The sequence below is a fragment of the Cupressus sempervirens genome, chromosome 9 (genome assembly GCF_028749045.1).
Source record: "Cupressus sempervirens isolate cs-2001-9-10 chromosome 9, ASM2874904v1, whole genome shotgun sequence".
NCBI lineage: Eukaryota > Viridiplantae > Streptophyta > Pinopsida > Cupressales > Cupressaceae > Cupressus > Cupressus sempervirens.
Window position 1 is genome coordinate 647,663,545 of NC_143126.1, and position 16,726 is coordinate 647,680,270.

A 16,726-nucleotide genomic window follows, 5' to 3' on the forward strand; every position below is an offset into this window, starting at 1 on the left:
TAATGAGTATATTATACCCCCTATCTTGAAGAATAGATATGGAAATCAAATTAATACCTAAGCCTAACACATACAACATATCAGAATTGGAATTATCTTTTCATTCTCCCTCTGAAATTGAATAGTTCCTTTACCAACTGGGTTGAGTTTGGACAAGTTTCCAATAGAAATATGGATATTGGTGTTCTCCTCCTTATAATTGAAGAAGTACTCTCTAACTCCTATCATATGAAATGATGCCCCATTATCTATATACAAATAGTTTGTGAGGTTGAGCTCACCATACAAGCTATAAGTGTAAACTCATCTTCTATTCTACTGGAGAGTTCTTCTACACTTGTTGAAGTTGTCACCTTCTTCCTTTCTAGGAAATCACTAACAGAGTGACCATACTTGTGACATCCAAAGCACTTGACCTTAGAAAGGTCCTTCTTCTTCTTCTCACTTTGTGAGCTAGATCCCTTCTTTTCTTTCCCTTTCCCCACTAAGGCAATGTTTTCTTGTTCCACCTCACTTTTTTGACTCTTGTAGGCCCCATTGACAAGACTTAGTCTAAACTCCTCTTGAGTGAAATCAGTCCATAGTCGATCCCAACTCAATAAGGTATCTTGTCCACTAACAACTTTAACAAAGACACTCCACTGTTTAGAAAACCTATTTAGGGCGATTCTCACTAGCTCATCATCACTGGGACTATCTCCAATAGTTGCTAACTCATCCTTGACAAGTCTAAGCCTAGTGAGTTAACTTGTAACATATTCTCCTTAGTTCATCTATGTATTCTTTAGCTTCTCTCTGAGAATCATCTTCCTATTGGTGGTAACATTCTGGTACAGAATTAGAATAGCGTCCCACATCTTTTTCGTTGTATCTAGCTCCATGATATGTGGAAAAATATGATCCTTGGCACCATCGAGGATAATCCTTCTCATCTTGGCATCGTCCTTCTTATATGTTGCAAGTTTTATAGCATCTATAGGTACAACTATACCAGTGGTAGCATAATCTTTGATACCATTCTCTTCCAAAAATAAAGAAATTATGGCCTTCCAAACACCAAAATTTGAGGCACCATCCAATCTGTCTTGATCTCTCAAACTAGTTGAAGCCATCTCAAGGGATTAAAGAAATAATTTTGAAGAGATCAAAATTTCTTTCCTAGGGTAAAACTCTTCTACCCTAAACATCGCTCTGATTCCATGTGAAAATTAACATTATTGCAGTCATTGATTATTAATCTCCTAGATCGTAAATGATTATTAAACTACTAGAAAAAAATTCACAACTAATATCAAAAAATAATACAACTACAACTTCACCAATAAAATACGGAAAGAAATTTAGAACACAGAGAACACAATAATTTTGGACAAATAGTCCCTGAAAAAACCCCTAAGGGAAAACCAATTCTACAGATGGAAAATATATTAACTTCAACGAATCAAGAGATACAAAATTCCTTGCCTCTCACTAGTAGAATTCAAACAACCTCCTAATTTCTTCTATTGATATTCCCCACTACTATCCTTAATTTTATCACTGCACCCTTACTAACACTGCAAGACTATTTTCTATCACTGCAAACTCATTACTAACACTGCAAGACTATTTGCTATCACTACAAACTCATTTGCTAACACTACAAATGCTTCTACAACTCCTTGTGTTCCTCTGTTCTGTTTTGTTCTCCAAATGCCTCCCTTGACCCAATTTTATACTACCTAACCAAGATTTTTCTAGTTTCTTCTTGATCAAGACAACTCAACCAAAAAAATTCTAATTGCTTCCTAACCAAGAAGTTTCTAGTTGCTTCTTGATTAAAATTACCTAACCAATAGGTTACTAGCAGCTTCTAGAAGGAATCAATTAAATAACAAATAATTATTTTTCATAACTCTAGCAATTATTTTCCAATTAATCAAATGTGGACAAACAACTGTCCAAGCTACCTAAAACTAACACAACCAATATATAGTTAAGCCATTGAAATGATATATACTTAAATAGTTATAAATCTTAAAATTTTATGAAAATAAAGAAGTTTGATGGGTTGTTAACAATGATCATTTTCAGTTCTAAGAAATGACAAACATTTAACATGAAAGCCTTTGTTCTAATTGTATTTTTCTTAAATACTTAAAAAATAAGTTGAATGCTAATCTTTCTTTTACGAAAAAGTACTTACCTCTACTAGAAGTGGATTTTTTGGTTCTTTTACATCACCATATTCTTTGATGGCATATTGTAAGTATGCAGATGCAAAAACTCTGACTTCATTTAGGATATTTTCATCAGGAAAATCTAGCTCTGAAGCTTTATATATATTTAACATGATTGTTAATTTTTCATCTTGATGGCTAAATTCAAAATCAGAGAATCATCCTTCTTCACCTTTGAATTTGTCAAAAACATTTGCTTATATATCTAAAATATTATTATAATGATTTCAAAATTTTAATTATAGAAATGCAACGAAGTCAAAAAAAAATTAAAATTATCATTTGAAGAAACAACAAATCTATTGACTCATAGTATCCAAAATCCTAGAGCCATTGTGTTGGGATCACCCATAATATTATCATCATGATTCTAGTGCCTATTAACAATGACATTTTTTTTAATTACAAATATATTCTCAAACCTAATGCTTTTCATACAATACTTATACATCTCCATATTTTTTCACATCTAAATTAGATACCCAAGAAAAGCTTCTTAACCAAATAAACATACTTGTAAATATAATCAAGTGCAGTTTTGATTTCCTCTTGAAAATGTTTATCTATTCCCAAATGTTGTAAAACATCAACAAACCAAATCTTTCTTGAGATAATCGGTGTTGCATACATTGCATAATATTGTTATATTGTATTATTTTATTTTATTATGTAATATTGCACCTAGATGAATGTGCAACATGTAAAGATTCCCATGGGATATACTTGATGATTTGTATTGTAACATTATGATAATATTTCATGTAATTATTTAATATTGGGGAAAAGAAATTAAATTTCCAATAATAAATGTGGGGTCAATGGGTTAGGTAGCACATGCTTTATGTAATACCACTTGGTGGTTTTGTGGGACGCTTGCTACTATATAAGCATCCACAAGGGTAGTTGTTGGTGTGAGAAGATAGAAGAGAAAGAGTCAAGTGGGACAAAGCTTAACAGGTTAGCAAAGGGAGTATTTGTGAAGGCTAGCTAGAAGCATGGCATGGGATGTGTGCATTCATGTTTGTCCACATAGATTGTTTGGTGGTGGCTATGGCTTTAAAGGCTTCCCTAGTTGTATTGCAAATGTGCTTTTTGCTGAATAATGCCAGGTGATGGATGTTTTTGGAGGTTGAGTTTTTCCCTCAATGAGATTTTTCCAGAGTATATCTTGTCTCACAATTTCTCATGCGCATGTTGTATATTCTCTTGCATGTGGATTTTAATTCTCTATTTATTTTTAGATCTATTATGGGTTATGTGGAAACAGTTATATTTTTTGTTGCAAGTTTCCTTTACAATATTTTCAAGTAGACTGAATTCTTCTTCTTCTTCTCCATTAGAAAACATATCATGAATCTCATCAATTAGTATTTCCCTATGTTTATGGTACAAAGAATCTTGATTACAAAAGAAAATGTTATCATATATCAGTTTTTAGCATAGAAAATATATAATTTAAGTAAATCATATAAACAATCCTTATTACAAAAGAAGTTGATTTCATACATCAATTTTCAATATAGAAGAGCATATAATTTAACTGTAAATCAAACTACAATATAGTAATCTTTTCATACCAATTTTGGAGAATTGAGAGACTATGAAATCATCACTCCACAAGTTAGGATGACGATTTCTAGTCCAACGAGTGACGCCCTTCATTGGCATGCAAGAACTTCCATCATTGCTTGAATTTTCATCAAAAAATTCAGCCATGGCAAATAACTAAAACAAATAAGCTCACACAATGAAAAAACAATACAATATATTGCCTAATAAAGCTTGGAGTGGCTATGTTTTTATAGAGAGTTGAAGGATTTGAATGATGATTGAAGCAAAGAAAATGTTTTGAGATCCTCCATTCATTTCTCTACACACCGTGACAAATCTCAGTGATGGAGTGTTACATTAAACTCCACTAATGAGGGTGAGCCCACAATACACACTGTCTGAACAAATACACCCCATCCAATGCACTCTTTTATGTAGCTACAAATTCCACTAATAAGGTACCCTGCATTTGGCACATAAAAGTTCTTTTATTTATTAGAGAGTCATTATTAAGGTTGTGGTTATGCAGACATGGAAAAATTCTCCTATACAAGGAGGAAGACTTAGGATTTTATTTTTATTTTTTAAAAGAAAGTTGTGAAAAGAAATACAAAAAGTAAACCTTTTTCTTGGCTGATAGCCAGTGGCCACTAATAAAGATCACAAAAAAATGAGCTTAGAAATATTAGGTAAGTCAATTTTAACTATTTAATACTTTTAGAGTTTATGAATCAAGTCTTAGTGTATGATGTTTAAGTGATCTGATTTTAGAATGTTTTTTAAAGAACATTGTGAAAAGCAATATAAAAGAAAACTTTTTTCATGGCTGATAGCCATTGTCATTATTAAAGATCACAAAAGATTAAGTTTATAAATATTAGATAAGTCAATTTTGACTATTTGATACTTTTAGAGCTTAGGAATCAAGTCTTAGTGTATGATGTTTAAGGGGTCTGATTTTAGAATGTTTTTATTAGAAAGTTGTGAAAAGCAATATAAAAGTAAACTTTTTTCAAGGCATAGCGAGTGGCCATTATTAAAGATCACAAAAAAATTAAGGTTAGAAATATTAGGTAAGTCAATTTTGACTATTTAATACTTTTAGAGCTTAGGAATCAAGTCTTAGTGTATGATGTTTAAACAATCTCATTTTAGAATATTTTTGCACTATTCATTTTTTCTCATTGATTAAAAAACATATATAATGAAGATGAACTTATAGAACATATAAAGAAAAACTCAATTTGAACATCTCTAATGAATTTATTTATGCATAATTAATCAACATTCCTCAAATTTGTAACAAATGACACTAGTGATTTCTTACATCCTTTTGAAGTCTAGATATTTTGAAATATTTAGCAAGTCTTATGAGGCTTAATTATTAGAGCAGAAAGATCCCACACCTTTGTAAAACCATTTCCACAAGTGATTGTGGCTTCATTAGACTTAAGTGGTATAAGATCAATTATATCCTATTGATTAATGCAACCCAATTCACATAATAAGAAATGAGATTAATGTGCCTTTTTCTCTTTCTATGCTAATCATCATCCTTACATCTCAAAAAGAAAAACCTTATATCTCCAATGAGTTCCCTCCAAAAACTACTACAAACAAACTTATTATTTTTACCATTTTTTCTATTTTTACTTAAACGTATTCATATGACTATGACATTTACTATTTATTGGCAACTAACTATAAAAGGACTATAATAAATCACTAAGTGCCCAATGGGCTCTCATATTAAGAAATTTTGCAAAAATTAATATGGTAAAAAGTGTCAAGGTGTGGTTTGATTGAATAGATTCATTTCACATATTTCCTCAATCTTTGATACACTTCTCCATGTAAAATTTCAACCTAATTAGACTTGTAAGTTAAAAAAAAAATAAGACCTCTGTAATTGTTTGCATTATTAAGTGGTGAAATCACAAAAAATTGGTCTAGTAAACTATAAGCCCCATTTTCAATATTTTAAATCTCTATGTTAGACCACATTATGCACTTAATCAATTTCACATAATCAATCAATCACTTATCCTTGATCAAATCATCATTTAATCATTTATTCAATTTTATCCTATAGTTTGACCACCTTATCCTAAGTTTTATTTAATTCAAAGAACACATCCCTTTTTAATTAAATAAAAATCCATTTAATTTTATGTGCACATGAAAGATATTTTCCTAATTAAAAAAAATATGCACACTTTTGAAGGTGAGTTGAATCTATTTTACCTTTAATCTCCTCCACTCATCTTTTGCCTCGTAATCTCATCCATCCCTTTTGCCCCTTAAGAATCTTGAGCACATGGATCAAATAAGGAACAAATCTGCACTGCCATTTTTGCCTCTTAATCTTTGTAGTTAAAATCTCTTTAAAGGAGGCTCTCTCCTCACTCTCTCATAACCTTATGTCTTTGTGCTAATATTGTACTATCATTTTAATTTCTTGAGAACCCACTTACACTCTTGCATATTTGCATACTAGCTTAGTATTTCTTTTCATTGCAATTAGAATAGCACATCTAGCTTAATTAGGGCATAGTAATCTTTCATTTTGTTAGTTTAGTTTACCTTCCTTGTACTTGCATCTTCATATCATATGTATTAAGACAACATTTCATAAAGACACAATACATATCATATCATAAAGGTCATTGGAGTATGTGATCATCATGCTACAAGCATATCTCTAGACCCATTTATGACACTGGCCAATATTCGAGTATGATATATATGTTTTTATTTCATAAATTTGTAGTGTAAATTGTGTACTTCTTAATTTATGTACTTTTTTTAGTGAACAGATTGTCTTTCTAATTACACAATAATAATTTGCTCTATGCCCAAGACTTGGAAAGTACAAAAATGTTCACAACAGTTGAGAAAACTTCATGTTATTTGTTTTCTCTTTGTATTTATAGGTAAAACTTCCTTTATGAATTAAAAACCAATTTCACACTTTTTCCAAAAAGCACATAAGGACTCTCACATACTCCTGGGTAGTGAGGTGATAATCCATTCATACAATAAAGATTAAAAAAACTCACAGTCTTTTCACTGTAACCACTTATTCAAAGAAAAGAATTCTATAGGGACATCATAATAACCATTCAAGAAATTTGATCAATGTGAACTACAGAATAAACAACAATAGATATCTTCAAATGGTAAATCAAATATTCGCAAAGTAACAATGATTTAATCACTTCAAACACGAAGTTTTAAATCGGGATCAAAGATCATACATACATACATACATACATACATACATACATACATACATACATACATACATACATACATACATACATACATACATACATACATACATACATACATACATACATACATATATATATATATATATATATATATATATATATATTAGAAACTTCTTTCCTGCACAGAGTCGTTCAAAAAGAAAATACATATATGTTATCTATCTATTGTTATTCAAAAGTACCTATTTTATAAGAGTATTTTCTAGCCTTCTATTCTAACCTTTAATCAGTTCAGTGCCCTTGCATTTATAGTCTTGTTACATATCCAAAAGGCCTCCATTAAAGCCCAACCATTTTGGTTGAAATAGTTATGATAAAAATAAAAACACTTTTTTAAATGGTTTCCAAAAACACAATCGAAAGTAACTATCTCGATCAAACTTCATCATTGACCTTTTCCCCCTCGCCCATAGTTTGTCTTACTAGTTTCCAGCTTCTAAAGGTGTTCATAAATTCTTGCATTGCATGAGAATGGGGGTTCTCCAAACTCAATAGCTTAGTCCTACAAGCATCTTTTTTCCATTTGAATTCTTTAATCTTGAGGCTCTGTCGTGGCATGAGGTTCCTATTTAAACATAGCATGGATTCAATATTTGCTAGTGTGGTGAAATGCAATAGGTGATTCATTGTCCTTAATCTTTGCAATGGCATCATTAAAGCTTTTTGCTAATGCTTCAGAATCCATGTTGCCATCATCAAACTATAGAATTCATGTATTATTCACTATGTTCATATCTTTAAGAAGCTCCTCATGCATCCTAGCAATCTTGTTTTCAATGGATTGCATTTCTTTAATAGCTTCTTTGTAGATTGATTCTTTCTAGCCCATATTATTTTTCATAATGAAAAACATGCAAGAATCTACAATTTTCATAGGGTTCTCACTTGGGAATTTAAGCACTCCATATTTTTCAACTTCAGTCACCTAGAACACAATAGCCTAACACTAACTCCATTCGGTTTCCCACCCTAGAATAAGGGTTTGAATTTCACCCAAGAGCATTTCCCCTTTAGCATATACAGTGGTAAAATCTAGGATAAACTTGTTAGCTTCTTTGATGATGGAATTCACCCAATCCTGCATTGCATCTAAAAGCAACTTCCCCTTTTGCATCTATTTAACTAGTTGTTGGTTGTCTGCAGAATTAGGATCAATAGATCGAGGATTCTAAACAACTGGTAGGGCCCTGAGATTCTCCAGTGAATCTATATAAGCAGCCATGGTCACCACTAAGGCTTTGAGTTCCTTCTTCTCTTTGCTATCTTTTTCCAAATAGGTTAACATATGATCAGCAGAAAACTTGAAGAAGTTATTACTTGTATTTCTGTTGATGGTCCCAAGTTCAACTGAAGTAACTTCAAAGCCTTCACTATCAATTTCTCTAGATTCAGCTTTTTGTTTATATGTGGCCAATTCTATTGTGATTTTCCCAGTTACTGGATCTTTAACCAAATGAGCATCAATTTTTAGCTTTTTAACCTTGAAACCATGTGTTGCATACTTTGTTACGATATCTTTCACAGGTGTACATACTGGCTGTAGATTTCTTTTCTTACTGACTAAGTTAGATAACCAAGATGGGACAATGGGATTAGTAGAGATTGCTTGAGTATCTCGGGTAGAGGTCATGAATTTAGGTTGGTCTACCCTAGGATCTTCAATAAATTTCACATCACCATCAAGATTTTCTGAGAAACCAAGACCATCGCCTAAATCCTGTCCTTGGGTTAGCATCTTTTCCTTCTGAACTTCTTGCTGCATGAGAGCTTCAGACTTAGTTTTTGATCTAGTTCGAGGAGTCATGTTCTGTGTATGAGTTGGTGTCCTTTATTGCTTACTAGGAGTTGACACACCACCTACAATAGGAGATGAAACTTGGATGTCAGAGGTCAGTGGTTCAAAAAAAGAAACCATCTTTGGAGATGATTCATTGACTACTTTCATGCTCTGCCTCCTTAGCCAATTATCTTTATGGGTGAGAATGGATCTAGTTCTAAGATTTATGTCATCTTCTTCTTCCTAATTCCAATCCACTTCCAATTGTCTTGACTCACTAGCCTTCTCCCACCCTAGTTCAACAATGTCTGAACCATCTTCAACTATTCCTTCTAGTTTAAATTTCAATTTGAGGGAATTAATTTGTTGAAGTGTTAATCTTGAGTGATGTCTTTTTAACACTTCTTCTTCATCTTTACAATCCTGCCATAAGTCTTCCAAGTGTGGAATTGTGGATGACTGACCCTTTAGACCAAGAACTTGAGCTGCAAATCTTTTACTATCAAAATCTCTTCTTCCTTGGTAAGACTCAAAACCAAAACCAAGCAAATTAATTCCTATGACTGAGGCATTGATCATGTTGCTACAAGTCAAAAGACCAAGTTTGATAGGAAACACTGACTCCCAATTTTCTTGAGGTAGATTATCTTTAATGACAGAGAATAACTACCTACAAACTTCAGCTAAAACAAAATAGTCAAGTGCATAACATGGTAACCTTATCGGCTCATCCTCAAACCCACCTACTCTCAAATAGGTGAACTTAGGGAACTGTATGTAATAGCTTCCATAGTTTTGAATCAATTTTTGGGCTTCAAAGGACAATCTGGGCATGGGTGTATTTTTTAGAGATAAATGCACACTTTATACCAATACATCATGTACTTTTCTTAAAATTTCTAACACTTTATCTCTTTTAAGTAGGGGACAATATTGATAGACTATTATTTCCTCACTCCAAATTTCATGAGGTAGGGAAGTAACATTACTAACACAAGCAATGTAGTATGTAAGATAAGAGGCCATATAGAAATTTTCCTTAGAATCCTTAGCATGTTTAAGTTGTGTTCTTGATGAGCTAGCAACTATTTCAGCCCAATCCATCCATTGTTTCCCCTTTAAAATGATCTCTACATAACAAAACATCCATTCTTCAAAAAAAAGGACATTGGTTGAACCCTTAGCTTAGTGTAACAGCACTACAAGATCATGAATATGGTGTTTTAGATGATCTTTTGTAACTATCTTTGGTAGTCTTGAACCTCTACCATAATTAGTTGTTGTCCACTTCCCAGCTAGGATGTTACAGTATTCTCTTGGGGTTTCTTGGTACTCAGCTAGGGATTGGATGGGAGAAAGTGTAGGGAATGTGCTTTCTAGTAGACATAACACTAAGGCAATAGTTTCCCTAGAGATTGACAGCATATATTCTCCATCTTTGTTTAGGATACTTTAACTCCTCACATCATAATGATCAACACAGAGTTGGAGCAATTCAGGGCTTAATAGGGCAGGAAGGAAAGCTACGGCTTCAATTAGACCACTAGTCAAAATTTCCATACAACCATTCAATTCATCGACTCACTCAAGGAAATTCAACTGTAACTTTTGTAGTCTAACACCTTCTAAATTGGTATCACAAATAATAGGTCTCTTGCATTCCAAACTCGAAACATTCCCAAAGAAAAGTAACATAGATTTCATCTTAAACAAAGAAAGAAAGACTCAAACTAATTCTATCTTAAAATGCACATAGATGGTAGAACAAAAAGAAGGTTTTCTATGTTCTCACTTGCAACTTACTGACAAAAATGACCTCTTTTCTTGTCCCTTAGTAACTCCTCCTTCAAATCCCCTTTTCACATGATAAACAAAAGGAAAAAACTGTGCTCTTTTTAAGGGAAAAAGAACATACATGCAAAATTATAGCCTCATAATGAGGCATTCATGACAAATCAACTATGGATAGGCTCACAAATTTGAAATCTCTCGATGTGACCTTTTTATTAAATACTTCCCTTTGTGGCTATAATGATAATGATTAACTTCGTCTAACACCCAGTTCTTCTTTTTCAGTGAAAGATCTTTCACTTTAAACCATGATGATGATTTCCCATGCTTGAAATTAAGGCACTCTTTTAAATTATTACCTCCTGACATGGTAATTAATGTCATGGGAAAATGGCAACTTCGACAACCCACAATCAATTTTTTCCAAGGAGCCTTAGTAATAGAACTGCTTTAAAATGCTTCGAACCAAGATTTAAAGGGGTTCGAAGTAGTTCAAAAGAACACTCTGTAGTCTCACACGAATTACTTGTAGAAGACAAATGGTCAGCATAAAACACTTTGATTGAACTTCTTTGAACTACTTTGAACTGAGGTTCAAAGAGGTTTGGACAAACACAAGGAATGTTGTGAAGCTTCGGAGGGCTTTATATAATGTTTTCAATGGCGGGGAGAACACGAAGTGACAATAGGAAGCTTCAATAACTAGATGAGTAATTTAGGGAAAGTTCAAAATAGGGTGACTCACAATATGGCTAACAACTTTATAATTCATGTATATATAATTTTGACTCAAGGTTTATGCATTGATGATTTTAGGAGGATGTTGCCATGAGTGTTGGTGAGAGTATAGGATTGAGACAGATTGAGGTACACACATCATCCTCTAAGGTAAGTATTATTATTTATGTAGGTCATGGTGATCTTTATCAAATTTTTAGAATTTATGTATTGTCTTGCAAGACTTTACCACAACCACATTTGGTGGCTATGAGAGTGCACCTCCTCCTTTCATAAAGGGACACCAATCTCACATGGTAAAATTTTAAATAACCTCATTATTTAATTTTATTTGTGAACTAGATTATGAAAACCATTTCAATTAAGCATGTACTTGTTGACTTCTCCAAATGCCACATAGGATATGATGCAAGATGCCCCACATGATGCCACAAACATTGTTGCATAGGATGCCCTAGATGATGACACACATGATGTTACACAAGATTATCCATTCAAATCCTCTTTATGCCATGTGGAGAGGACTACAGATCAAATAGAATAGGTCTTATGACACCTTTACATTGTGTTTTTATGACACATTTTATTTATTATGATACAATTTTTATTAGGACACTTATCTCTATTATATTTTTATGACTTGATATCATGTTATCATACATTAGACCGTGTTATATTTTATGAGTTGCTATCATGCTAGTATCATTAGAAATTTGTTCAATACTCCCCTCGGGATTTGTGACAAGGGCTTAATTGCCTCCTAAGTAATATAAGTTGAGTGGTTGTATTGGGCATTGATAGATCAGTCTTTTGGTGTAACGGCAACCCCATTCTAACAAGTGGTATCAGAGCTTGGTCACAAATTTGAATCCTCAGAGCCTCAAGTAACGCTGAGGGGGAGATTGTTAGAAATTTTTTCAGTGCTCCCCTCGGGATTTGTGACAAGGGCTTAATTGCCTTCTATGTACTATAAGTTGAGTGGTTGTGTTGGGCATTGATAGATCGATCTTTTGGTGCAATAGAAACCCCATTCTAACAAGTATATGGTATCTTCTTATGTTATCATGTTAGTATGATACATTTTGTTTATTATGGCACATTTTATTTATTATGGCACATTTTATTTATTATGGCATATTTTGTTAGTATATGATATTCTCTTATCTTATCATCTTATCTTAGATTGAATATTATCGTACATTAGACCATGCTATATTATGTTTGCACAACACATTTAATAAATAGTGTGATGAACTTTTAGATTTCATACATTTTGTTATAATTTTTCATTGACATACTTGTACAAGCATATCTAATGTAAACTTATGTTTAATTAAACATAGGAACAATATTTTATACATGTTTGAATGTGAAATTAATGGAAACATATAGGAGATCATTAATAATTGACAAATAATTTAATATCAAGTGCACACCAATAACTTTCAAATAGAAGTGAACTAGTATATTTTAAACAAGTGGCCTCATTTATTAAAAAACAAGTGAACTCATATATTTAAAATAAGTGAAATCATATAATTAAAATAATATGAAGGAAATAAATAGAACTGAAGTCATGTTTTAAAATGTTTACAAAATGTTTCAATTCAAGTACAAAATTGGATTAACACATTTGTTCAAATGGGGTTCTGCAAAATAAAAAGTGAATTTGTCAAAATGTTTCTAAAAGAATAATTTTATAAGTCCTATGTGTATAATGTAAATATTTTTAATGTGTACACTCACCATGTGTAATTGGACAAGATGTTGATGTTGGATCCATGACATTATCAAAGTTTGTATAAGTTGTATTCAAAACCTAAATAAGAAGTATATAAATTAATACTATTGACAATGTGTACATACATTTATTATACAAGTACATATAAAAAGAGCACAATAAAAATAAAGCTTACATGTGTGTATTTTGTAGTCAACCTACTATACCATATGCATCTTCTCTTGTTTGCAATGCATCTATGATTGCCTCATGCTCTTCCATTGAAATTGTCCATAGTACCTTATTTTTAGGTCCCCCTTTGTATCACCACCAGATGAGAATAGTGTAAAATATTATTTTCTAATTGGTAGTCTTCAAATGTTGGTAAACTATTTCTTCTTGTTAGGTATTTGGGTAGCAAGGTGCCAGCTACAATGACAGACCCAATTGGATACTAAAAACCATCATCATCTACTTGATGATATATCTCTTTTATCTTAAGTTCCACTTATCTAGCTAGCCAATACTCAGTATGTTCATCATTATCATCAGGTGTAGTAACAACATAAACATGTCCTACAAGATAAGATATAGTAAATGTGCATGTACTTGAATTATATTCCTAAGATACATAAATAAATAATATAAATTAAATTAATTTGTGCATACCAAGTTGTACTAGACCAAAACATGACCATAGTTTGTTGATGCAAATGTAACATTTGGGCCTTCATTTATTATGCCATCTTCAATGTGTGTTTCAATAGGTGCTAATGATTTTTGTTTCCATTCTTCAACCCATTCTATATTCTTGCATTCTTCCCATTCACCTGCAAGACAAAACTGACAAAAACATGCAAGCTCCCTAGTCCACCCAGTCTTAGCATTAGAATCAGAATTCCTAAATGAATGACATTTAGCTGACCTGCTAATTGGATCATAGTCATATCTTAAGAAGATATTTTCTCTTCAACTAGCTAGAAGAAACATCTGATTGTAGACTTCTAACTTGATATTGTGTATAAATATTTGTTACACCATTTTACAATGTCATGTGCATTTTTTAATTTGGCTTTTTCCTCAAATTTTAATTGCTCTCTACAAAGGGCTCTCTTTATGCATGCACTAACACCATCATGTTCTCCATTACCATGTCCAACCTTTGAAAAACTCCACATATGTTGGATGTTAGTTTTCCTATGCATCCTACTAAACTAATAGAACATTCTAGAATTCTTAAATTATCTTCTACAATTATCTAACCATATTAGATGTTGTGTCATTTGGATTTCTCTCTCTCTTAAATTATCAAAAAATACCTTGAAGCAATATTGGGTAAACATAGATGGGTAAGTGCACTAAGTTGTGGTCTCAAAAAGATGACACCCTTTTTTTTCCTAATTTTAGAAAGCACATATGCATTATAGCATGTAGTGCACGCACTATGGCTTGGGATACCCAAGCCATGGCGTGTACATGCTATAGCACATACACACTTTTTAAAAGAAAAAAAATTTATAAATGGGTTGCAAACCCGCATCCCATTCATTTTTACTTTATTTTGCAAGTTCTTCTCCTCACAGCACGTATGCAAATTGAGGAAATTGAAGATTGTCACCACCCACCTCCTCAAAATGCCTCCTCGTCATCGAAGTTTGAGATTGTGATCATGTTGTATGTTGTCTACCCTTGTTTTTGCATTGTTTTATATGTTTTTGTATCGTTTTGTAGTTTTTTTTTCAAATTTTCTTTAGACTTGTTTATTTATTTAAATTGCAATTGGTTTCTTATCAAGAAATATGATTAATGAACTAGGAAATCCTCAACAAGATCAAAACCAAAACCCTCAACAAGATCCAAATGAAAACCCTCAACAAGATGAGAATCAAAACCCTCCACGACAAGAACAAGAAATTTTGCAACCTGCACTAATTGGAAGACCTCCTCCTAGCACACAAGACAACATAATAAATGAAATAGAAAGAGGGAAATATGAATTACAAGCACCCATTGGTAGATTGAAAGCTCTTGGACAAACCAATCCAATGAGAGCACAATTGGCATCCTCCCTCGAGTCTATTATGACCCATGTATCTTTTTTTTGTGGTTAGTTAGATATTTGACATGTTAAGAGGGAGGAACAAAAAATATATTATGCAAAAAAATTATCATATCAAGATGTAAAAAAGAAAAAAGATATACCAAAAGGTACCATTTAAGCATTGTTTAGAAAGCATGGTGAACAAAATATTGTTAGAGAGACAACTAAATGGTGCCCCATCCATTGGTGCATACATGATGGTATTAGAAATAATTTTTGGGATAGATGGTGGATGTTCTTTGATGTCGCTCCCTACAATAATCATGAGGTCCTAATGTATTTCTTAATGAAATTATATTGTGAATTTGTCCTTGGGGAGATCTCCAATTATTTTGGTATATCAGAATCTCAGGGTAGAGGTGAGGGGTCATCATTTGAGAATTCAAGGGCACGTTGTGATCCTAACATAGTTAGGGCACGTTGTGATCCTAACATAGTTAGGGCACCTGTTGTCAAGACATAGGGTGAGCATGTGATTATTCCTTCAGTTGTGAAGGAACATGTAGAGGCCAGCACTCTAGGGACTATTAATGCTTTGATGAAAACCCTCATTCATTGCATGAGTCCATTAGTTGAGGAGGAGCCTTCTGTGTGTCATGGTCACATGTGCACATCAAGCGAATCCTTATGCACATTTGGGAGTCATGCTAGAGATAGTATGGATGATGGACTAGTTATTGATCAGTTCCTAAATGAGACATTTGGCATTAACACACAAGTAAATTGTGATTATAATAAACTAATTTGATCACATTTTATATGTATAGTGAATGACTAATTAATTAGCATGTATTGACATTGTTCAAAATTCAAGGTCAGAGTGTTGTTGGCCCTAGTAGTGATCCCGCAACCCCATTTTTTGTCTCATTGACGATTCCAGAGGTATGTATCAATTTAATCATTTAAATTAATACATATATTTATAAGTAATCATATGAAAGATTGACAAAAAAAATTATATATGTGCATCAGTTCTCTACTGGACCATCGACATTCACTAGGGACTCCAAGCCTAGACGTAATACAAGCTTTGTAGAGGTATATTTGTTTCATGTTAATTTAATTCATTTGATTATATTTGTTTCATGTTTCATGTTACATATAACATGTATTTTATGACATGCAACTCTTGACATCTAAGACTCCTGCTCATCTTTGGTAGTCCATCGATCATGGACTGGCTGCAGCTATGGCTAGTTCAGAGCCATTGACTAAGGTATGAAAGAATTTTCTTGGTTTTAGTTTCTGTTTATAATAGTTAGTATCAAAATTTCTAATGTTATTTATAAGTGATTATTCAGGGTCTTGTTGCACCCGATCGTCCGCAAGCCTTTGAGGTGGACTTGTAGAGTGACTGTTTGATGGTGGTAAGAAAATAATTAATTTTGTGTGTACATATATTTGATTTCAATGTATAATAATTATTGATTCATATCTACTTTGTTTGTATCATCTCGAGTTAAAAAAGAGCCTAAACAAGAGGACAACCAAGCATGTGAGGAAGACTCCATCATCCCCATCATCTCCCTCCACATG